Source organism: Dermochelys coriacea, chromosome 7 (assembly GCF_009764565.3).
Source record: "Dermochelys coriacea isolate rDerCor1 chromosome 7, rDerCor1.pri.v4, whole genome shotgun sequence".
In the NCBI taxonomy this organism is placed as follows: Eukaryota; Metazoa; Chordata; order Testudines; family Dermochelyidae; genus Dermochelys; species Dermochelys coriacea.
This window is the reverse complement of record NC_050074.1, coordinates 50,481,605-50,507,342: the sequence shown is the minus strand read 5'-3', so window position 1 is coordinate 50,507,342 and position 25,738 is coordinate 50,481,605. Positions and strand designations below refer to the sequence as shown.

General features: G+C 44.8%; 1 protein-coding gene and 1 long non-coding RNA gene across 7 annotated transcripts in view; one reads left to right on the top strand and one right to left on the bottom strand.

Moving 5' to 3' along the window:
- Positions 1 to 25,738, top strand: part of LOC122460949 — a 526,129-nt gene that overhangs the window by 15,505 nt on the left and 484,886 nt on the right. The window contains exon 2 of the long non-coding RNA XR_006282598.1: positions 4,786 to 4,790. This is a non-coding gene — a long non-coding RNA (uncharacterized LOC122460949). The remainder of the gene's footprint in view (positions 1 to 4,785; positions 4,791 to 25,738) is intronic.
- Positions 1 to 25,738, bottom strand: part of BSN (bassoon presynaptic cytomatrix protein) — a 510,614-nt gene that overhangs the window by 363,625 nt on the left and 121,251 nt on the right. The gene's annotated exons all lie outside the window — the stretch shown is intronic.

Genomic DNA, 25,738 nt, shown 5'->3' with positions numbered 1-25,738 from the left:
GGGTCGCCCAAGGCCCCACCTACCCCCCAAGGAACCTTCCAGACACCTTATCGTCCTGCCACACCATTCTCCAGCAACTCACCTTGCCCCTCGTCAGCTGGACAATGTTTTAAATGTAACGAGCTGGGGCATATGAAGGCCAACTGCCCCAGGAACCCCAACAGATTACAGTTCTTTGCACCAGAATCACACCAGAGGTCCTCAGATACCCTCGGAGCAGAGGGAAACTGTGAGTGTGGGTGGGAAGAAGGTCTCTGCGTGCAGGGACCCCGGAGCACAAGTGTCGGCTATCCAGGCTTCCTTAGTGGACCCCAATTTAATCAACCCAGAGATCCAAGTGATGATTCAACCCTTCAAGTCCAACTCTTTCAATTTGCCTACAGCCAAGTTGCTTGTCCAGTACAAGGGCTGGTCAGAAATGTGAACTTTTGCAGTCTATGATGATTATCCCATCCCCATGCTGTTGGGGGAAGACTTGGCCAATCATGTGAAGTAAGCCAAGAGGGAGGGAATGGTCACTCGCAGCCCATACTAAACCAGCTGTCATGCCTAGCGCTGTTCTGGAAACTTCTACCAGGACCCGGTCAGAGGTGATGGACCCGGCCCCCAGGCCAATGTCTGCAACAGCAGTTGCGGATCCAGTCTCAGAGACCCAGACAGAGCCAGTCCCAGAACCGGAACCGGCAGAATAACCAGCACCAGACCCATTGCCAGCACTGAATCCAGTACTTGCAACCTCAATCCCAGAGGGCCCCACCGAACCTGAACTGGCAGCAGCCGATTACCCTACACAAGAGGCTCAGCTGGAGCCTGAACCCCAACATAGTGCACCAGCGGAGAGTGGTTCACAGTCAACGGAAACAGCCCCATCCCCTACATTGCTTCCAGAGGGACCAAGACTAGGTCCACAATTCAATGAGGAACTGATGTCTCCAGCATCAAGGGAACAGTTCCAGGCTGAACAGGAAGTAGATGAAAGCATCCAGAGAGCTTGAACTGCGGCACGGAGCAACCCACCACCTCTCAGCTCTTCTAATCGACCCAGGTTTGTTGTAGAAAGAGGACTTTTATACAAGGATGGACTGGCATCCTCAGAGACAGTTGGTAGTTCCAACTAAGTACCGCGTCAAGCTCTTAAGCTTAGCCCATGATCATCCTAGTGGCCATGCTGGGGTGAACAGGACCAAAGACCGGTTGGGAAGGTCATTTCAACAGGAGGGAATGGGCAAGGATGTTTCTACCTATGTCTGGTCTTGTGAGGTATGCCAAAGAGTGGGAAAACCCCAACACCAGGTCAGAGCTGCTCTCCACCCACTCCCCATCGTTGAAGTTCCATTTCAGCGAGTAACTGTGGATATTCTGGGTCCTTTTCCGAAAAAGACACCCAGAAGAAAGCAGTACATACAGACTTTCATGGATTTTGCCACCCGGTGGCCGGAAGGAGTAGCTCTAAGCAACACCAGGGCTAAAAGTGTGTGCCAGGCACTAGCAGACATTTTTGCCAGGGTAGGTTGGCCCTCTGACATCCTCACAGATGTAGGAACTAATTTCTTGGCAGGAACTATGGAAAGCCTTTGGGAAGCTCATGCGGTAAATCACTTGGTTGCCACTCCTTACCACCATCAAACAAATGGCATGGTGGAGAAGTTTAATGGAACTTTGGGGGCCATGATACGTAAATTCGTAAATGAGCACTCCAATGATTGGGACCTAGTGTTGCAGCAGTTGCTCTTTGCCTACAGAGCTGTGCCACATCCCAGTTTAGGGTTTTCACCATTTGAACTTGTATATGGCCGTGAGATTAAGGGGCCTTTACAGTTGGTGAAGCAGCAATGGGAGGGATTTACACCTTCTCCAGGAACTAACATTCTGGACTATGTAACCAACCTACAAAACACCCTCCGAACCTCTCTAGCACTTGCTAAAGAAAACCTACAGGATGCTCAAAAAGAGCAAAAAGCCTGGTATGATAAACATGCCAGAGAGCGTTCCTTTAAAGTAGGTGATCAGGTCATGGTCTTAAAGGCGCTCCAGGCCCATAAAATGGAAGCATCATGGGAAGAACCATTCACGGTCCAGGAGCGCCTGGGAGCTGTTAATTATCTCATAGCATTCCCCACCTCCAACCGAAAGCCTAAGGTGTACCATATTAATTCTCTAAATGCCTTTTATTCCAGAGAATTAAAGGTTTGTCAGTTTACAACTCAGGGAGGAAATGACACTGAGTGACCTGAAGGTGTCCATTACGAAGGGAAAAGTGCTGGTGGTGTGGAAGAGGTGAACCTCTCCATCACCCTCGGGCATATGCTGCGACAGCAGATGCAGGAGCTGTGCACTAGCTACACGCCAACATTCTCAGCCACCCCAGGACTGACTGAACTGGCAGATCACTCCATTGACACAGGTAATGCTCACCCAATTAAAGTCCAACTTTACTGGGTGTCTCCTCAAGCTAAAACTGCTATAGAACGGGAGACCCAGGATATGTTACAGTTGGGTGTAATCCGCCCCTCTGGCAGTGCATGGGCATCTCCAGTGATTCTAGTTCCCAAACCAGATCGGGAGATACGTTTTTCGTGGACTACCATAAGCTAAATGCTGTAACTTGCCCAGACAACTATCCAATGCCACGCACAGATAAACTATTAGAGAAACTGGGATGGGCCCAGTTCATCTCTACCTTGGACTTAACCAAGGGGTACTGGCAGGTACCGCTAGATGAATCCGCCAAGGAAAGGTCAGCCTTCATCACACATGTCGGGCTGTTTGAATTTAATGTACTCCCTTTTGTGCTGCGGAATGCACCCGCCTCCTTCCAAAGACTTGTAGATGGTCTCCTAGCGGGATTAGGGGAATATGCAGTCACCTATCTTGATGATGTGGCCATATTTTCAGATTCCTGGGCAGAACACCTGGAACATCTACAAAAAGTCTTGGAGTGCATAAGGGAGGCAGGACTAACTGTTAAGGCTAAGAAGTGTCAAATAGGCCTAAACAGAGTGACTTACCTTGGACACCAGGTGGGTCAAGGAACTATCAACCCCCTACAGGCCAAAGTGGATGCTATCCAAAAGTGGCCTGTCCCAAAATCAAAGAAACAGGTTCAATCCTTCTTAGGCTTGGCCGGTTATTACAGACGATTTGTACCTCAATACAGCCAAATCGCCGCCCCACTGACAGACCTAACCAAAAAGAAACAGCCAAATGCAGTTCAGTGGTCCGAAGAGTGTCAGAAGGCCTTTAACCAACTTAAAGTGACACTCATGTCTGACCCTGTACTAAGGGCCCCAAACTTTGACAAACCGTTTCTAGTAACCACAGATGTGTCCGAGCGTGGTGTGGGAGCAGTTTTAATGTAGGAAGGATCGGATCAAGAATTCCAGCCTGTAGTGTTTCTCTGAGAGGGAAAGCCATTGGTCAGTCAGTGAAAAAGAATGTTACGCCATTGTCTACGCTCTGGAAAAGATATGCCCATATGTTTGGGGACAGCGTTTCCACCTGCAAATCGACCATGCTGTGCTACGGTGGCTTCATACCACCACGGGAAATAAAAAAAAACTTATTTGGTGGAGTTTAGCTCTCCAAGATTTTGTTTTCGACATCCAACACATCTCAGGAGTTTCTAACAAAGTGGCTGATGCATTCTCCTGTGAAAGTTTCCCAGAATCAATTGGTTAAAATCATCCTTGAGATGTGGAAAATATTGTTAGTCTTTATATACTTGGTAGTATATTTAGAGGTGCATGTGTCTAATTAACTGTTTTCTTCTAGAGCTCTAGGAAGAAATCCCAGCCAGCGTTTCATCCTAGCTGTGATTTGGGGGGCGTGTCATAAAAATAAAGAGAAGGGTAAACACCTTTAAAATTTCTGCTGGCCAGAGGAAAAACCCTTTCACCTGTAAAGGGTTAAGAAGCTAGGATAACTTCGCTGGCACCTAACCACAATGTCCAATGAGGAGACAAGATACTTTCAAAACTGGAGGGAGGGTAAAACAAAGGGTCTGTGTCTGTGTGATGCTTTTGCTGGGGACAGAAGAGGAATTGAGTCTTAGAACTTAGTAAGTAATCTAGCTAGATATGCATTTGATTATGATTTCTTTAAATAGCTGAGAAAATAGTCTGTGCTGAATAGAATGGATATTCCTGTCTTTGTGTCTTAAGGTTTTGCCTAGAGGGATTCTCTATGTTTTGAATCTAATAACCCTGTAAGGTATTTACCATCCTGATTTTACAGAGGTGATTCTTTTTACCTTTTCTTATATTAAAATTCTTCTTGTAAGAAATTGAATGCTTTTTTCATTGTTCTTAAGATCCAAGGGTTTGGGTCTGTGGTCACCTATGCAAATTGTTGAGGATTTTTATCAAGCCTTCCCCAGGCAAGGGTTGCAAGGTTTTGGTGAGGATTTTGGGTGGAAAGACATTTCCAAACAACTCTTTCTCAAAAAATAAACCCAGACATTTGGTGGTGGCAGTGAAAGTCCAAGGGCAAAAGGTAAAATAGTTTGTACCTTGGGGAAGTTTTAACCTAAGCTGGTAAAAGTAAGCTTAGGAGGTTTTCATGCAGGTCCCCACATCTGTACCCTAGAGTCAGAGTGGGGAAGGAACCTTGACAAGGGCTATGATGGAAAAATTGCTGACCCTTATGTTCAGGTCTGAACAATGGGGAGTGAAACTTCCTCTTAGGGGCAGGCGTACTTATCTCCAATGAGCAGAGGGTGGTCTGGAGTCCTTCAGGGTATGGAGGGATTCATCTGTCTCCTGGTTGAAGAAATGTGATTCATCAAAGGGGAGGTTCTCAGTGATATTCTGGACCTTCATAGGGAGCTCTGATGCATGGAGCCATGGTAGTAGCCATAGCTCTAGAGGAAATATCAGCGATATTGACTGCAGATTGGAGAGTGGTCTTGGCTATCAGTTTTCCTTTGTCTGTTAGAGCTTGGAAAAAAACTCTGTCCTGCTGAGAAAGGCTGTCAGGAAATACAGCAAACCTGGATTAGTGCAGGAAGTCACATTTAGCCATTATGACAGGTTTCAGAGTAGCAGCCGTGTTAGTCTGTATTCGCAAAAAGAAAAGGAGTACTTGTGGCACCTTAGAGACTAACAAATTTATTTGAGCATAAGCTTTCGTGAGCTACAGCTCACTTCATCGGATGAAACTTATGCTCAAATAAATTTGTTAGTCTCTAAGGTGCCACAATCTGAAGCAAATACTCACCAGCAACCACACACCACACAACAGAACCACTAACCCAGGAACCTATCCTTGCAACAAAGCCCGTTGCCAACTCTGTCCACATATCTATTCAGGGGATACCATCATAGGGCCTAATCACATCAGCCACACTATCAGAGGCTCGTTCCCCTGCGCATCTACCAATGTGATATATGCCATCATGTGCCAGCAATGCCCCTCTGCCATGTACATTGGCCAAACTGGACAGTCTCTACGTAAAAGAATGAATGGGCACAAATCAGACGTCAAGAATTATAACATTCAAAAACCAGTTGGAGAACACTTCAATCTCTCTGGTCACTCGATCACAGACCTAAGAGTGGCTATCCTTCAACAAAAAAGCTTCAAAAACAGACTCCAATGAGAGACTGCTGAATTGGAATTAATTTGCAAACTGGATACAATTAACTTAGGCTTGAATAGAGACTGGGAATGGGTGAGTCATTACACAAAGTAAAACTATTTCCCCATGGTATTTCTCCCCCCCACCCGACCCCCCACTGTTCCTCTGATATTCTTGTTAACTGCTGGAATTAGCCTACCTTGCTTGTCACCATGAAAGGTTTTCCTCCTTTCCCCCCCTGCTGCTGGTGATGGCTTATCTTAAGTGATCACTCTCCTTACAGTGTGTATGATAAACCCATTGTTTCATGTTCTCTGTGTGTATGTATATAAATCTCTCCTCTGTTTTTTCCACCAAATGCATCCGATGAAGTGAGCTGTAGCTCACGAAAGCTTATGCTCTAATAAATTTGTTAGTCTCTAAGGTGCCACAAGTACTCCTTTTCTTTTAGCCATTAGTACTTGATAACTGGCTATCATGAACTGGACACTAGATGATAAGACCTAACTCCCCAACAGATTCAGGCATCTTTATCAGTAGGAGTTGACCAGGGACATTGTTGTCTAGCCCTTTCACAGACAGCCTGGACTACCAGTGAGTTAGGAGCAGGACGAAAAAACAAAGAAATTCTGTTCCTTTGGCTGGCACATACTAACGTTTCTTTGCCCTTTTCGGGGTGGGAACGCAGATGCCAGGGATGTGCCAAACTGTCCTAGCTGATTACAATATGGCATCATTAATGGGGAGCTCTATTCTCTTGGATCTGGATGACTGGAGGATGTGTAAGAATTTGTGCTAGGAGTCCTGGACCTTTTCAAGAGAAATCTGAAGTTCTCCAGAAATTCTGCAAAGAAGGTCCTGGAACTGTTTGAAGTTATTGGGGTGGGGGAGGAGGGAGGAGACATAGGAGTTGCCGATTCGTTGAGAGACGAAGATGGCAGTCTTACTGGTTCTGGCAGAACTGCTGGATCCACTGTGTAATGTTCCTCTTCATCTTCTGTCAGATCTAGGTGCAGACCTGAGCAGCCCCTTAGACTGGAGGCAAATGGTGACCCCTTAGCAGATTGGATTGATTTGCTGGAGAGTATTGGTCTCCAATCCCCAATATGGCCAGTAGGAGGGGTCAATAGGTGGTCACAGGGCACCCCACACATTGGGGTACCAATGGCTCTGAGTTAGATGAAGCGGCAGTTGGTCTTAGAGCTGTGCAGATCTTTTGGGTGAGGGAGGATATGTAGGATAGAGGAAAAAACGTTCATTGGGTGGTTTGGAATCTCCAGATGAAAAGAAGGCTGATTCTGGTTCCAGTGGGAGAACAGTTAGTGGTATTCCGTGTATGGAACAGACGACAAACTCCTTTTAGCATTTGACTCCCTGAGTGGTGATATTATCTCTCTGGAGGTGTAGGGGAGAAGGGGAAGAGGATTCCGGATCTGGAAGAGTGAAAAGATCTTGTGGAGCAGCAACAGATTCAGATCTCCCCTGTGAGAGGGGTTCTACTTGTTCGAGCTGTTGGAGCTGGCTAGGAGGGCGGTGACTGAAGTTGACGGTGATCGGATTTCATTGGTGCCGACAGATCCTGGGATTTGTCAGGTTCCAAGGATGACTGTACCAATGCAGCATGGTCTGGTACCAACAGAGGCCAATGTTTACAGGCTTTCATGTCATGCTTGTTGGACTTACTAGGTTATAAGTCCTCATGGCCCAAGCTGATGGGCTTACTTACAACTGAATTCGACTTCTGAAATGGATTCAGAGGAAGACTTAGGGCAAGTATACACTACAAAATTAAGTCAATCTAAGTTACATCAATGTACAGCCACCATGGTAATTGAATCAGTTTTACACATCCACATTACAATCCTTGTGTTGGAGGTGCATGTTCTCACCAGGAGTGCTTGCATGAATTTAATTGCCAGTGTGGGGCACTGTGAGATGGTTTCTGAAAGGCAGCCATAGTCAATGTAAGTAACACAGTGTCTGCACAGACACTGCATCGACCTAAATACATCAACTTAAGTGCTACACTTCTCACGCCTCTCATTGAGTTATTAAGTCAGTGTAGAGGGCAAGTTACGTAGGTGGGAGCTACATTTTAGCATAGACACTTAGAGTTAGGTTGACATAAGGCAGCTTAAGCTGAACTTTGTAGTATAGATCAGGTCCGAGTCTCATGCTTGTGAAAGTGTGACAGAATATACTCCTGTGTTCACATCCTACACACTATTGGAATATTGTTTGTACAAGGTATGCCTTGTGAGTTAACATTTAAAAACTCATAATTTGTTGATCAGCAGTATCATGGCAAAATGCACATAGCAGCATTATATGTAAAGTCATAAACATAAGCCGAAATCATGACTAAAAGTATGTTTTCCAGAGAAGTATGGGGACTGGCCAAATCAGTTCCTCAGCAATAAAGGGTAAACTGATGCCTCACCCAGGTGTAAACGAGGCGGATGAACCATTACATGCGAAGTGGCCATTTTTGGCAGAAAAGGGGGCAGGGGCAAAAAAAATCTATACCTTAGTAAAGGAACAGCACAGCCTTCCCTTCCACACAGACTGCCTGCTGTCTTTCTCCCAGCTGGAAATGCTTCTCAAATGGGGGAAAGGACTATAAAAAGAATGAGCAGTCACCCTAAGATTCCCCTCTCTCTCTCTCTCTCTGCCCATCACATTCACTGCACCTGATGGAACAAAGGAAGCCTTTGTTGGATTCTGGGAGAAAGGGTTTTGTCCTACAGGGTTTGATCAGTAACACTGCTGAAAGTATATGGTGAGAAACTTTGCTTGAATCTGATATAGTTTGTTAAGTTTAGGTATTAAGTAAATGTTTTATATTTATTTTTCTTGTGACCATTTCTGACTTTTATGCCTCATGACTTGTATTCACTTAAAATCTATCTATTTGTAGTGAATAACTTTATGTTATTGTTTTATCTAATCCAGTATGTTTAAACTGAAGTGTCTGGGAAACAACTTGGGGTGTGTGTGTGACAAGTTGTGTGCATATTATTCTTTTAAAGAAATAATGTACGTAATATAACTTGAATTACCCAGGAGAGGGCTGGGCAGTACAGAACATACATTGGGGGTGGGGGGAGGAGGGGGAAATCTAAGACTGGGGAGGTGTTGGGGTTACTTGGCGCTGTGGCATAACCAAGGCTGGTGAGAGCCAGAGTGTAACCCAAGTGTAGCTGTCAAGCTGCAGTTGCACACAGACACTTACGGTGTGGTTTGCATGCTGCAAGGCTGTCTGTGAGGGCCCAGGTGGGAGCTACTTCAGCAAGGCATTGTAAGGTACCCAAGGCTGCAGGGCAGAGGTGACACAGTTGCTCATTAGTCTGGATTGTACCCTGGTATATCACAGCAGCAACAGCGAACTAGGGATTATGCACAGCTTGTTATTTTAAATGAAGCTTACACTTTAAGCACTGGTACAGTGATTTTAAGTGAGTCTCAAGTGGTGGCTGGAACCAGTAAAAAAGAGGTTACAGTTTATTGTTTTCTGTTTGCTTATTTTGGGTAAGAGAAAGAGAAACAGTAAAGCTTAAACATGAGTATCAACAAAACAACTGCCAAGCTAGAGCTGGCCAGATTGGGGGGAGAAGGGGAGAGAAGAGAGAGAGAATGTGAGCACCAAATGTGGAAGCAGAGTTAAGAGCCAAAGAAAGGCAGTCAGAAGAGCAGTGGACAGGAAGATGGCCACCACAAGCCCTAGAAGCTGGGAAGCAAAAAGAGGAGAGAGAAGCAGCTGCCCATAAATAAGCCAGGAAGCTGGAAGAGGCCTAAGAAAAGGAGAAGGAATGGAAGTATAACCTGGACATGATGGAAGAACATGGACTGATCCCAGAATCACTAATCTCTCCCTCCACTCAAGGAACCCTTAGCTTGGACAAGTTGTGTCCTGCACACAAGGAATTAGACAATTAGACACTTTTGAAAGACTATGTGAGGTTCATAATAATCTTGAGGACAGGCAAATTCCCATTAGTGATTGCAAAACTGTCTGGTAAAGCTTTGAATGTATTTAATGAAATGCTGATTCAGGAAGTTTTGATATATTGTGAACTTAAAAGGCTGCTTTACAAAGGTTTTAAATTACTCCTGCAATGTATAGGTTGAAAATTAGAAATCTCAAGAAAAATTCTGGCATGAGCTATGGTGAATATGCTTATAAGACGTGTGACCTAATGGGAAAATGGTTAAAATAGAAGGGGACTGATGATGATAACTAATTGTTTTATCTCTTTGCTCAAGAACATTTCCTAGATACATACACTGAAGATGTTAGAAATAGTTTGTGGGATACATTTTTAAATTCTGTGAAAGAAATGGCCACTCTGGCTGATTCTTTTGTGCAAGCCCAGATGCCCAATAAGTGCAAGCCACAGAATGAGGGGTACAAACCCAGTGTAAAGGGGAGATCCTGTTTTACCGCTGGGAAGGAGGGTGGTTGGAAGCCCAGACACACCCCCACAAAATCGTTCCCCTCCTGGAAATCCCCATCACAAGCCTTCTGTGAAGGAGGAGGATCCAAGAATGTGTTTCCAGTGTAACTCCACTGCACTGGAAAGGAAGCTCGAAACAGCAGCCTGGATTTCTACATAGAGTGCTTCCGCCAACGTGCACGAGCTGAAATTGTGGAAAAGCAGCATCGCTTACCCCATAACCTCAACCATGCAGAACACAGTGCCATCCACAGCCTCAGAAACAACTCTGACATCATAATTAAAAAGGCTGACAAAGGAGGTGCTGTCGTCATCATGAATAGGTCGGAGTATGAACAAGAGGCTACTAGGCAGCTCTCCAACACCACTTTCTACAAGCCATTACCCTCTGATCCCACTGAGAGTTACCAAAAGAAACTACAGCATTTGCTCAAGAAACTCCCTGAAAAAGCACAAGAACAAATCCGCACAGACACACCCCTAGAACCCCAACCTGGGGTATTCTATCTGCTACCCAAGATCCATAAACCTGGATATCCTGGACGCCCCATCATCTCAGGCATTGGCATCCTGACAGCAGGATTGTCTGGCTATGTAGACTCCCTCCTCAGGCCCTACGTTACCAGCACTCCCAGCTATCTTTGAGACACCACTGACTTCCTGAGGAAACTACAGTCCATTGGTGATCTTCCTAAAAACACCATCCTAGCCACTATGGATGTAGAAGCCCTCTACACCAACATTCCACACAAAGATGGACTACAAGCTGTCGGGAACAGTATCCCCGATAATGTCACGGCTAACCTCGTGGCTGAACTTTGTGACTTTGTCCTCACCCGTAACTATTTCACATTTGGGGACAATGTATACCTTCAAATCAGCGGCACTGCGATGGGTACCCGCATGGCCCCACAGTATGCCAACATTTTTATGGCTGACTTAGAACAACGCTTCCTCAGCTCTCGTCCCCTAATGCCCCTACTCTACTTGCGCTACACTGATGACATCTTCATCATCTGGACCCATGGAAAAGAAGCCCTTGAGGAATTCCACCATGATTTCAACAATTTCCATCCCACCATCAACCTCAGCCTGAACCAGTCCACACAAGAGATCCACTTCCTGGACACTATGGTGCTAATAAGCGATGGTCACATAAACACCACCCTATATCGGAAACCTACTGACCGCTATTCCTACCTACATGCCTCTAGCTTTCATCCAGATCATACCACTCGATCCATTGTTTACAGCCAAGCTCTACGATATAACCGCATTTGCTCCAACCCCTCAGACAGAGACAAACACCTACAAGATCTCTATCATGCATTCCTACAACTACAATACCCACCTGCTGAAGTGAAGAAACAGATTGACAGAGCCAGAAGAGTACCCAGAAGTCACCTACTACAGGACAGGCCCAACAAAGAAAATAACAGAACGCCACTAGCCATCACCTTCAGCCCTCAACTAAAACCTCTCCAACACATCATCAAGGATCTACAACTTATCCTGAAGGACGACCCATCACTCTCACAGATCTTGGGAGACAGGCCAGTCCTTGCTTACAGACAGCCCCCCAATCTGAAGCAAATACTCACCAGCAACCACACACCACACAACAGAACCACTAACCCAGGAACCTATCCTTGCAACAAAGCCTGTTGCCAACTCTGTCCACATATCTATTCAGGGGATACCATCATAGGGCCTAATCACATCAGCCACACTATCAGAGGCTCGTTCACCTGCGCATCTACCAATGTGATATATGCCATCATGTGCCAGCAATGCCCCTCTGCCATGTACATTGGTCAAACTGGACAGTCTCTACGTAAAAGAATGAATGGACACAAATCAGACGTCAAGAATTATAACATTCAAAAACCAGTTGGAGAACACTTCAATCTCTCTGGTCACTCGATCACAGACCTAAGAGTGGCTATACTTCAACAAAAAAGCTTCAAAAACAGACTCCAACGAGAGACTGCTGAATTGGAATTAATTTGCAAACTGGATACAATTAACTTAGGCTTGAATAGAGACTGGGAATGGATGAGTTACTACACAAAGTAAAACTATTTCCCCATGGTATTTCTCCCCCCCACCTCACCCCCCACTGTTCCTCACATATTCTTGTTAACTGCTGGAATTAGCCTACCTTGCTTGTCACCATGAAAGTTTTCCTCCTTCCCCCTCCCCCCCCGCTGCTGGTGATGGCTTATCTTAAGTGATCACTCTCCTTACAGTGTGTATGATAAACCCATTGTTTCATGTTCTCTGTGTGTGTATATAAATCTGTCCTCTGTTTTTTCCACCAAATGCATCCGATGAAGTGAGCTGTAGCTCACGAAAGCTTATGCTCTAATAAATTTGTTAGTCTCTAAGGTGCCACAAATACTCCTTTTCTTTTTGTCCTTAACACAGAAGCCCCAGAGGTAGCTTCAGTTCATCTGACGAGCTTTGACCTGCCTGAGTTCTAATAGAACATGCCTTGATACAAGATGACAGAGTTAACTTGTTCAGTTTATAAGAAATTCTAATGCAGTCTGACACTCAATTTGATAGTCTCAGTGTTGAAACAGCCTGTCCTCTGGATTTATTATCAAAAGAGATAAATGGGTGATTTGCAGAATGGTTTTATCCTATTGAGGTGATATACAAAAGAGCTCATAAAATGCCTAATGTTGAAATTAGCCTTTGCAGGAGATGAATGAGGTCTTGGAAAGAATACTGGTTAGCGAATAAATTGATTTAAGAGAAATTTTGAAACCACTTTTTGCAGAAATTTAGGATGAGGATGAAGAGTAACTCTGTCCTTCTGGAAGATGATATAAAGTGGTCATGCCATCAGTGCTTGAATTTCACTCACTCTGGGAGCAGAGGTAATAGCATTCTTGGTGACTATCTTAATAGACAAATCATACAAATAACTGGTAGACATAAGTTCAAATGCAGGTTCTATAAGAGACAAGAGGAGTCTAACAGAAGGGAAAAATCCTTAAAAGACAGAAAAACATGTGTTCACCAAATTTCTGAAGGGGCTATCACATAATTGGAAAAAAATGCATCGCTGAAGTAGAGGATGTAAGGCAGATATTACTGCTAGATTAACCTTAATATAACTCTTTTAAGAGATCTGAGTGCTTCAATGATAATCCAGGGATGATTAGGAACAGATGCATTGACAGGGTGAAAATTGAAGCCATATTGAAAACCATTTCCACTTGGTACTATAAGTAAGCCTCAGATCCTCCCTTCATGGAGCTCACTAACAAACATCATTTCTAGCCTCTGGAGTTCACTTCTTACAAGATTTACAAATCAAGGAGTCTGAATGAACTCAATGGGACTACTCATCTGCATAAGTGTTGCAGGAATGGGAGCTAATTGTAGCCACATTTCTCAAGAGCTGCAGAAAAAAAGATGTGAAGAAGGCTGGAGGCAGAGGAAGGAGCAGTTTTAAGGATCATGCTCCTCCTCAGAAACTAAGAAGTCGCAGGAGATGGAGAACACCTCCAGGGGCTGCCACAATAACATGTCTGAGACAAGGACTCAGTCGGAGTGCCTCGATAGGGCTGAGCAAGAACTGAAGGGCTAGGGAAGAGGGCTGGCTTTTCAACTGCCTTTTGTTCTTTGCACTTCCTGTAGCCTGGGGTGGGGAGAATGCTTGGACTATAAGGTACCAAGGAAGCTGCAAAATGTGTTTCCTACCTAAAGCCAGATTATCAAAGGTCATTACGTGCCTAAAGGTATAGTCAGTGGGATTGCACCCAGGTGTCTAAATTCATGTGAGTGAAAACCACAAGGCACCTACAATTCAAAATCTGGCCCCTAGTGCTTATGGTCACAAGGGGAGCATATGGGCATAATTCATCATTCTGTTAATGATACATGGGCTAGAAAAGAATCCACCCCAGTTCTCCCAGGGTTGTTAGCTCTGCAGAGCAAAGGGGAGTAAAAAGCAGCAGCAACGTATTTTTATCTCTGAAGTCAGCAGACAGGAATACTGAATATGTATAGGGAATAGAGCAATAGAGTAAGGTGGTGCCATTTCATTCACATAGTCACTTTTCTGACCACAGTTGTCCTTCGAGATATGCTGTTAAATAGATCTTCATATGTATTTAATAATGCTGCATTACCTAGATGATTCTACAGTCAATCATGGCTATGCCATGTGTGACGTTTCACTCCATATTCTTTATGAAAATATGCTTATGATAAGAATATGACATAACTGAGGTATACTTTATGCAGGTTGGCTTATGTGAGATATCATTGGAAAGTTTATGATTTACTGAATGAGATTATCCAATTTGTACGCCTGTATCATTTCTGCGTCTGAAGTTAGGAATATTAACTATGTATCTGTATTTCAAATGTGTTACTTTGGGTGTCAACCCCAATCAGCCCTTCAGGTACAACAATGGAAAAGCAGACAGGGCTAATGGGCAGACACAATGGCCTGTGAAAGAGCTTAGTCTTCCCGTGGGCGCTGGAGACACCTACAAGCAATGGCTGCCACAGCCATGCAGAGACATGGGTCCAAGTCACCTGGTACTGGATACCTCTCCTCTCCTTTGGAATACCAGTGGTTTTCTACTAGAAGACAAAGGGTTCCTCCATATAAGGCACCAGAGTGACATCATCATGGTTCTCCTCTGCCTCCCCACCCAAAGAGACACTGAAAAAACACCTGGAAGCAAAAACTGAACTGAGGGGAGAAGGGTTGAGCCCAAGGTGGAAGGGCATCTAGCTTGGGAGTAATAATACCTGAGGTCTCAAGAGGGAGACCAGTGCAGCTGCCTTTAAAGACTTTTTGTAATCTGCCTGGAACAATATCTACGGTGAGAAATACTATTTGTAACCAATTTATTTAGTGAAACTAGCTCAGTTTGCGTGTTTGGTTTCATTTGCTTAGTAATCTGCTTTGTTCTGTCTGTAATCTCTGATATTCACTTAAAATCACATTGAGGAAGAGGGTGGATTTTTATGAGCTTGTGGGGTGCAGATTTTTCTATACAGCACAAGACAGTATTATTTTGGGTTTATTTCCTAAAAGGGGTGTGCATGTGAGTGCTGGGGGAGTCTTCTCACATACAGATGACTTGAGTCTGTGTCTGCAGAAGGGTGTGGCCCTAGCTGTGTGTCTGTGTGCTGCAAGAGGCCAGAGAGCCTAATCAGCAAAGCAGGGAGAGGGAACCAAGGCTGATTGAGCAGGGGAGGCTCAGTGAAATACCAGTACATCAGATGGCATCCCAGAAGGGGGGTTCACACCATGAGCCAGTCTGTATGTTCTTTCCCCCAAGTTCTGAAGAATCATTTCCTTCTTACAACTGTCATCTTTTTCTGCTTTCAAAATGAACAGAAATCACAAATACTAAATGGCAGTGATGAATCTAAAAGAAAAAGAGAGAAGAATGGATAGATAGGAATGCTCCCTTCATACCCTTCTGTCAGGGTAATCCCTGTCCAGGTATATATAAAATTGGAAAGAATAGCTCTCAGTAATTTCTAGTACATTCACACACCTGTCTGTCATACACTTTTATTAGGTGATCCATGCTCCTATGGTATACCTCTGTTGAGATAGCACTTTTATCTAAGACACTGCCATTTGCACAGACACAGCAGTCAGCAATTGCTTTACTTAGTGGGGAGTCTACAAAAGTTTTGTTAAGCCAGAATCACTGAACATCATGTTCCACCTCTCCTCTTTCTCAGCATGCTGCCAGGAGGAAATGCTGTTATTGCAGGCATTTATAAAGCTCACGTCTCCCTGCTGCACCATGGAGGGTTTGGATGTATATGCTGGGCCTGATTCTCCTCTCACTTACCGCAGTGTAATTCCATCAACTTCAGTGGCATTACTCCTAAGATACAATGGTGTTATATCAGAATCAAAGCCACTGTTTATATGCATGAAGAGGCTCCCCATGTATATGTCTAGATGGGGACACCCCATAACTCTCAATTTATGTAAACATAGTTTTAAACAGAAACTAAGAGAGCTAGCCAATTTTAAAGAAAACACCCAGCTGCTTCTCTGGTTTGTATTCCTCACCCTGTAGATGAGTCCAGGTACTGTCAGAAATATAAAATAAATGTTTTAAAAATAATTACACACCAAATCCCTGCTACTGATCTTGGTATAGAGTTAGATGTGAGACAGTTCTTCTTCAGTAAAGTTTTCAATAGCTAAAAGTGTGATCAGGCCTTCCATGTCCCTGGTGAATTTAAAAGGCTGTTTCTTCAATACAGTGTTAAAGAGAGAAACAAGTGATATGGGCAGTTACTGTAAGTGTTCTCATATCCTTGCAGAGCCACTACACAGCATCTCTTTCCAGTGCAGTTCTCCGAGTCAAGACAATGAGCTGTCTATTGTATCTAGCTAAACATTTCTTGAAGGCACATGGGCAAGCCCTTCCAGTTCATTAGGAAATATTTCTTGTGCGATTTGCTGCCTCACTAGCTCCTGTTTAGATGGTCTTTGTTCCCTATCTTCAGGAATACACTGAAAGGTTTAGGCATGTGTGTGTGCAGAGAGAATTCTTTCCTCTGTGCTTCGCAAGCAAGAACAGTGAAAAGCTAACCCCAGTTTTTAGCCTCTGCTGCTCTGACCGTAGCTGTGTGCTTTATATACACTTCTGAGCCCCCTCCCATTCTGCACCCCGCAATACCTAGATGGCAGCCTTCTCAATCAAGAAAACAGAATTTGGGATGCTTTTTGGTACTCCAAAGAAAGAGGCAAGGGATAGACATCCAAAATAACAATAGGCCTCAGGTCATGGTAACTATTCTTTGTCTTCCTCAGAATTAAAATAGCAACTTGGAATGAAGGGGATGCCGCAGGCAACAAGGATCACTGGTGCTCAGAATTGTTTCCACTCACTAGTACATTGGACCTGAAGCAGAAGAAATACAAGACAACGTTGGGTTTTTATGATTAAAGTGTGCATTTGGGAGGGAGTGGTCAGTTGGAGGGACAGTAACAACTTAATTCACAAGAGCTATAACACTAGAAAAAGCTCTGGGTAAATAGGTTTATATGTGATGATTTTAAATGCAGGTCAGCTTCCTGCTTGTAATATGGAATAAAATCTTCATTCATTTGCTATGTGTATGGCTCTACATGCTCCATTATGTGTGAGCAATTTCTCCCAAAAGCTTCACCTTATAAATGCTACTTCTTCCTCTGAAAGTTCAGGCAAGAATTCTTCCTAGCCATTATAATAATACTAGCAGATACTGCAGTGGGCTCTGCCATTGGTAGTTTAATGAAATAATCTAAATGTATACACAGGTTTGAATGTTCTTCCCTACCCCAGCACTTTATGTTCTCACTATACCATGCATTGATCCTCCATCACATTCTTTTCCTCTACGGAGAGAGTTACCATCTGGCCAAGTGCAGGAGGGAGGCTAAGGATATGACATGCTAATGCCACACTCATCAGACTCCCCAGGGCAATGAAAGCAATGTTTTCATTTCCAGGGCTACTAGCCAGCAATGGCTTGGACTCTAAGAAACTGAGGTCAGGTATCTTGTACAACATTATGTGACTCTGGAGGGGAGTCTTGTCTCCATATACAGAGACTTTTGAGACTTTGCCCACATTCTGCTCTCAGTCACGTGGGTGCAATTCTCATTTGTCATTGTTACTCTCTGTTACAGTTACAGGACAAGCTTACCTTTAGTTCCTTTTGCAGTCCCTATTGAGTGCACCCCTCTAGTGACAGCCTTCACTTCCCCCACCTTTCATCTGGGTGGAACCGACAGTTAGACTGTCTCTTTGCACCCTAGTTTACCAACCATGGCTCCTCTAGCAGGACCAACTGGGCTTTGCCTCTGCAGGAGAATTCCCTTTGGAAGAGGTGACCAGCAGCTGATTTAAGCAACTCAAGAGCTTTTTCAAAACCACAGTATTGTTTATTCACCCAAAGATAAGTGGCAGGCAGAAAAACAGGGTCATTAAAAAAAAAGACTATGTATACAGGGATAACCTGTGAATCCTCCATAGAGATCTCCAGGAAACTTTCATTGAAATACTCTGCAATCCATTGCAGAAGGTTTCTGGGGAGGGCTGTCTTATTTCTTCCATAGCAGGACACTTTCCCAAGCCACTTCAGTATTAATTCAGCCTGCATAATTGCACCTTACACAGCATAGCAGCATAAGGACCCGGTCTGTACCCGGATGCTTGCAGCATCTGTTTCATTGCCACCTCTCTTACCCTCAAGAGAGTGATATCAGGTAGGGCCACCTAGCAGAGATGGTAGTAGTTTTCATTTCAACTGCTTGGACAGCAAAAAATAGTGCCTGTGCTCCCTCTCCCATTGTGATTTTCCGCCCCTTCACCCAGAGTTTCCAAAACATGGCTATACTTTGGGTCGCAGGGGTCAGTATTGACCTTAGTAACTGCAAACCTCAGGCGATGGCGAGCAGCAGCAGCACTACAGTGGGCTAAGGGAAATTTAGTGGTATCCACTTGCCGCTGCAAGCACCCCCTCTCCCCCAGTGTAGCCTCTGCCAAGGCTTGCCGTTTGGGAGGGTCAGCTCTGGTTCCTGATTTCCAGGCAATGTCCATGTTACAAATGGGAGGTGGCATGGCCCCCTGGCCACCTCTGATCTCGCTGTGAGTTGCCCACCCAATGCTGATGACAGTCCTGCACCCATGCCCCTGGGCCATACTCATCATGGCTGGGATAGCAACTGGTTAAATGAATACCTTGTGTAAATGAAAATATTCTTCCTTAAAAGACCATGAAATAAGGGGTATTTTTACATAGCAACTCTGCACTAGACACTGGGTTTGCACTGACAATGGTTGCTTTGTGCTTTTCATGGCTTACAGCTGAAAGCGTAGCCTTCAGTGCTTCCTCCACACCGGCGGAGAGGCTCTCCCAGATAAGCTGAAGGTGAAAGAATGTGTGATGACATGTTTAATGAGATTATGAATGCCTCTGGGAAAGCTGATTCTGAGCAGAGCATGTGGAGGATTGCTCTCTCTGAAAAACTGGACATGGCGAGCAGGACAGCAGCCCAGGAGAGTGAATGTGGCACACAGCAGGAGATGCTGGTGATTCTGAAGGAGCAAACAGGCAGGTTGAGGCATCTGGTTGATCTTTGGAGAAACACCTTGAGGCTAGACTCCCACTGCAGTCCCTGCAGAATGACATTCCAACATCGTGGTATTCCCCCTCCCCCTCTTCCAAACATTCCAGGAGACAAAGGGGGCAAATGCAATTTCCTTCCACTCAACTTCAGGGGAGGGTCCTAAGAATAAAAGCAACACATACGATGATTTGTGACAGTCATGGCCACCCTGTTTTAAAGACAAGATTAATGTGTTTTTCCCCTCCCAATTTTATTCTACCATATATCTAATGTTAAATTCTATTTGTGATCTTTAAGTTCAATATGTTTATTCAATAAAAGTCCGTGTCTTGAGAATGAAATAATATTTATTAATTTAAAATGGCAGGGAGGGAGGGACAGGGAAACTGAAGCAATGGAGGGGATGTGCTGAAGACAAAAACTCAGCAGTCACAGCAAGGTTCACACTATGGGAAGGCACAATACAGAGAAGTAGCACACATTACTGTGGCTCATTACTGAAATGAGTTTTCAAAGCCTCCCAGAGATGCAGTGCTTCACACTAAGCAATTCTTATAGCCCTGGTATCTGGCTGCTCAAAATTAGCAGACAGACTCTCTACCTCCACCCCTATGGAAACTTCTCTCCCTTTGCCTCACAGATAGTATGAAGCATACAGCAGGCATCTATAACCATGGGGATATTTCTTTCATTGAGGTCTAACCTAGTAAGCAAACTGCTCCCGCAACCCTTTAAACAGCCAAAGGCACATTCAACCACTATTCTGCACTTGCTGAGCCTATTGGTGAACTGATCCTTGATGCTGTCCAGTTGTCAGGTGTACGGCTTCATGAACCACTGGAGTAAGGGACAGGCTGGGTCTCCCAGGATCACTATTGGCATTTCAACATCAACAATGGTTATTTTGCATTCTGGAAAGAAAGTCCCTGCTTGCAGCTTTCTGAATAGACCTGTGTTCCTAAAGATGCGCACATCATGCACGTTCCCTGACCATCCCCCACTGATGTCAGTAAAATGGCCCTTGTGGTCTACCAGCACTTGTACCACCATTGAAAACTATCCCTTTCTTGTTTATGTACGTGTTGGCAAGGTGGTCTGGTGCCAAGATAGGGATATGTGTACTCTCTATCGCCCTACTGCAGTTAGGGAATCCCACTGCAGCAAAACGATCCAGTATCTCCTGCACATTAGCCAGTCATAGAATCATAGAATATCAGGGTTGGAAGGGACCTCAGGAGGTCATCTAGTCCAACCCCCTGCTCAAAACAGGACCAATCCCCAACTAAATCACAACACTTCTTAGCAAAAGAAAATTAATGTCCCTGCAAACTTGGATAACAACAGCCCCCATGGTGGATTTACCAACTCCAAATTGATTCCCCACTGACTAGTAGCAGTCTGAAATTGCAAGGTTCCACACAGCAATCATCATTTGCTTCTCCACTGTCAGAGCAGGTCTCATTTTAACATCGCTGCACTGCAGGGCTGGGGAGAGCTTGACAGAGTTCCTGGAAAATGGCCTTCTGCATATGAAAGTTCTGTAATCATTAATCATCATCCCATAACTGCATAATGATGTGATCCCACCAGTCAATGCTTGTTTCTCAGGACCAGATATGGCACTCCACCATGTTCAGCTGCTGCGCAACTGCCAGCAGCAACCGGAAATTGTTTTAAACATAAGGATGTTTAAATATAAATGCATTCACTTGACACATGTTTTATAATTCTTCTTACCATGCTTGATTTTGGCAAGGTAATTTCTGATTTTAATAAGGCCTACTTCTCTCATAGCACCATCTTCTCCAACTCAGAGCTACTGGCAGAGGGGATTGCATGCATCTGGTCTCATCTGCAGCAAAGGAAAGGGTAGCAAGGCTGATGGAGGACTTGATTCTCCATCAGCACTACAAGCTGGAGTATTAGTAACTGTTCTGGATCTAAGCAGAAGCACCTGCACCTCCCCTGCCACCACTATCAACAGTCAGTTTACCAACAAAAGTGTGGAAGTGACATCTGTTCTCACCCAGTCCACTGAACAAGCTGATCAGCAAATGAGAAATGAGAGAGCAAGAGAAACTATGACATCTCCAGACTGCTGCTCCTTGCCTGGTCTCACTTCAGCCATCATATAAGGCCACAGAGGCGGCACAGAGAAGGCTTTGAGTCATTAGTTGCCATGTATGTGGGGGGAAGAGCAAGAGAGAGAAGCAGAGGCTGTGGGGGTAGTACAAAGAGGAGGTGAGTGGATGTAGGAGAGAGAATGAGAATTAAGCATAGAATACAGCTAAATGTGCCACAAGTAACTAACTGCCCTAAGCATCGTGCTGAACTGAGCTTCCTTGGGTTTAGATCGCATCCCATCCAATGGCTAGAAAGTCAATGTTGATTCGGAATACTGACCAACTGAGGGAGCAATGGTGTAACATTGTGATGGATTTGGAGCTGCCTGTAATAACTGATGAAGACTGTATCTAGACTAGTTCATAGTGTTGTATACTTTATGGATATATTGAGTTAGGGTGAGGGGAGGGGCGAGGTTGAGCATGAACTGACTGTTATGGAATGGAAGAGACAAAACCCTTCAGCAGCCGGCTTCCCCAAAAATCCACAAATGGGAGTGACTATGTCCGCAGTATGATGAAACCAGTAATATTGCTGAATGTTTAATCACCTTTGAGAGACTGTGCACGCTCCACGCAATTCCTGATGACCAAAAAGTGACTATGTTAATGGCAAAATTGACTGGAAGAGCTCTGGACATATTCAACAAGATGCCTGCTGATGATGCTTCAAACTATGGTACATTTAAGGAACTGGTTTGAAACAGTTTCAGATTACACCTGAAACCTACAGGGATAAATTCAGGAGTTTTAGGAAGGGATCTGGATTGAGTAATGTGGCTTATGTAAATGAAGTGAGAGATTTGTTAGATAAGTGGGTGAGGAGAAAAGGCATTACAAGCTTTGAAGGAATGTGTGATTTAGTTACTGAGGAACATTTCCTGAATATGTGCAGTGATGACGTAAAACAGTATTTGTGGGACAAAAAGGTCGATGCAGTGGGTGGATTGGCTGGATTTGCAGACTCTTTTGAGCAGGCACAAGCTGCAATTAAACATAAACCACTGGCAGAGGGGTACAGGGTTGGGGGAAAGCAGAATCACCATTTTACCCCTGGGAAAAAGGAGGCTGGGCATTCACCTCCCCATTCCCTGTTACTTGTCCCAAATCTCCTGCACCAGCAGAAGAGTTCCAGAGGTGCTGTCATTGTAAGTCCACTGAGCATCTGAAGAATAAATGGAACAGGAGTATTTGTGGCACCTTAGAGACTAATAAATTTATTTGAACATAAGCTTTTGTGGGCTACAGCTCCGCCTGCTTCCCTGAACACGCCGCTGCTCCGCTTCTCCCCCATCCCTCTCAGGAGAGGGAGAGGCAGCATGTTCAGGGGGGCAGGCAGAGTGGAGGTGAGCAAGGGTTGGCGCGGGCGTGCAGGAAGTAGCGGGGGGGGGGGTAGAGGAATCGCTCCCCACCTCAGCTCACCTCTGCTCCACCATCGCTGCCTCCCCGGAGCGTGCCGCTTCTCGGCTTCTCCTCCCTCCCTCCCTCCCAGGCTTGCCACGCAAAAAAGCAAGCCTGGGAGGGAGAGAGGGGTGAGAAGCTGAGCGGCAGCAGCGGCACACTCAGGGGAGCAGGCAGAGGCGGAGGCAAGCTGGAGCGGCAGGGGCACATTTCTAGGGGCAGCATTCCGGCCCCGGCCATGCTAGAAAGGTGCTGCCCTAAGCACCTACTTGTTTTGCTGGTGCCTAGAGCTGGCCATGAGAAGATTATATATATATTATATACACACACACACACACACACACACACACAGAAGGTGGAAGTTGCCATACAAACTGTGAGAGGCTAATTAGTTAAGATGAGCTATTATCAGCAGGAGAAAAAAACTTTTGTAGTGAAAATCAAGATGGCCCATTTAGACAGTTGACAAGAAGGTGTGAGGATACTTAACATGGGGAAATAGATTCAATTTGTGTAATGACCTAGCCACTCCCAGTCTCTATTCAAACCCAAGTTAATGGTATCTAGTTTGCAAATTAATTCCAGTTCAGCAGTTTCTCATTGGAGTATGTTTTTCTGTTGCAAGATTGCCACCTTTAAGTCTGTTACTGAGTGGCCAGAGAGGTTGAAGTGTTCTCCTACAGGTTTTTGAATGTTATGATTCCTGATGTCAGATTTGTGTCCATTTGTTCTTTTTCATAGAGACTGTCTGGTTTTGCCAATGTACATGGCAGAGGGGAATTGCTGGCACATGATGGCATATATCACATTGGTATATGTGCAGGTGAACGAGCCCCTGATTGCGTGGCTGATGTGATTAGGCCCTATGATGGTGTCACTTGAATAGATATGTGGACAGAGTTGGCAATGGGCTTTGTTGCAAGGATAGGTTCCTGGGTTAGTGTTTTTGTGGCGTGTGGTTGCTGGTGAGTATTTGCTTCAGGTTGGGGGCTGTCTGTAAGCAAGGACTGGCCTGTCTCCCAAGATCTGTGAGAGTGAGGGATAGTCTTTCAGGATAGGTTGTAGATATCTGATGATGCGCTGGAGAGGTTTTAGTTGGGGGCTGAAGGTGATGGCTAGTGGCGTTCTGCTATTTTCTTTGTTGGGCCTGTCCTGTAGTAGGTGACTTCTGGGTACTCTTCTGGCTGTCAATCTGTTTTTTCACTTCAGCAGGTGGGTATTGTAGTTTTAAGAATGCTTGATAGAGATCTTGTAGGTGTTTGTCTCTGTCTGAAGAATTGGAGCAAATGCGGTTGTATCTTAGAGCTTGCCTGTAGACAATGGATCGTGTGGTGTGTCCTGGATGGAAGCTGGAGGCATGTAAGTAAGTACAGCGGTCAGTAGGTTTCCGGTATAGGGTGGTGTTCATGTGACCATTGCTTATTAGCACAGTAGTGTCCAGGTAATAGACCGCTTGTGTGGATTGGTCTAGGCTGAGGTTGATGGTGGGATGGAAATTGTTGAAATCCTGGTGGAATTCCTCAAGGGCTTCTTTTCCATAGGTCCAGATAATGAAGATGTCATCAATGTAGCACAAGTAGAGCAGGGGTGTTAGGGGATGAGAGCTAAGGAAGCGTTGTTCTAAGTCAGCCATAAAAAAAGTTGGCATACTGTGGGGCCATGCGGGTAGCCATAGCAGTGCCACTGACTTGAGGGTATATATTATCCCCAAATGTGAAATAGTTGTGGGTGAGGACAAAGTCACAAAGTTCAGCCACCAGGTTTGCCGTGACATTATCAGGGATATTGTTTCTGATAGCCTGTAGTCCATCTTTATGTGGAATGTTGGTGTAGAGTGGCCACAATTGTGTTTTCTGGAAGATCACCGATGGATTGTAGTTTCCTCAGGAAGTCAGCGGTGTCTCAAAGATAGCTGGGAGTGCTGGTACCATAGGAGAGAGGAGAGAGTCCACATAGCCAGACAATTCTGCTGTTAGGGTGCCAATGCCTGAGATGATGGGGTGTCCAGGATTTCCAGGTTTATGGATCTTGGGTAGCAAACAGAATACCCCTGGTTGGGGTTCTAGGCATGAGTCTGTACAGATCTGTTCCTGTACTTTTTCAGGGAGTTTCTTGAGCAGATGGTGTAGTTTCTTTTGGTAATCCTCAGTTGGATCAGAGGATAATGGCCTGTAGAATGTGGAGTTAGAGAGCTGCCTAGCAGCCTCTTGTTCATATTCCAACTAATTCATGATGATGACAGCACCTCCTTTGTCAACCTTTTTGATTATGATGTCAGAGTTGTTCCTGAGGCTGTTGATGGTGTTGTGTTCAGCATGGCTGAGGTTATGGGGCAAGTGATGTTGCTTTTCCACAATTTCAGCCCGTGCACGTCGATGGAAGCAATCTATGTAGAAGTCCAGTCTGTTGTTTCAACCTTCAGAAGGAGTCCACACAGAATCCTTCTTTTTGTAGTGATGGTAGGAAGGATTCTGTGGGTTAGTATCAGAGTAGCAGCCGTGTTAGTCTGTATTCGCAAAAAGAAAAGGAGTACTTGTGGCACCTTAGAGACTAACAAATTTATTAGAGCATAAGCTTTCGTGAGCTACAGCTCACTTCATCGGATGCATCGAATGCATCCGATGAAGTGAGCTGTAGCTCACGAAAGCTTATGCTCTAATAAATTTGTTAGTCTCTAAGGTGCCACAAGTACTCCTTTTCTTTTTGTGGGTTAGTATGTTGTTCAGAGGTGTGTTGGAAATATTCTTTGAGTCGGAGACATCGAAAGTAGGATTCTAGGTCACCACAGAACTGTATCATGTTTGTGGGCCTGGAGGGAAAAAAGGAGAGGCCCCGAGATAGGACAGACTCTTCTGCCGGGCTAACAGTATAGCTCAAAAGATTAACAATATTGTTGGGTGGGTTAAGGGAACGACTGTTGTGGCTCCTTGTGGCATGTAGCATTTTAGATAGTTTAGCGTCCTTTTTCCTTTGTAGAGAAGCAAAGTTTGTGTTGTAAATGGCTTGTCTAGTTTTTGTAAAGTCTGTCCATGAGGAAGTTTGTGTGGAAGGTTGTTTTTTTATG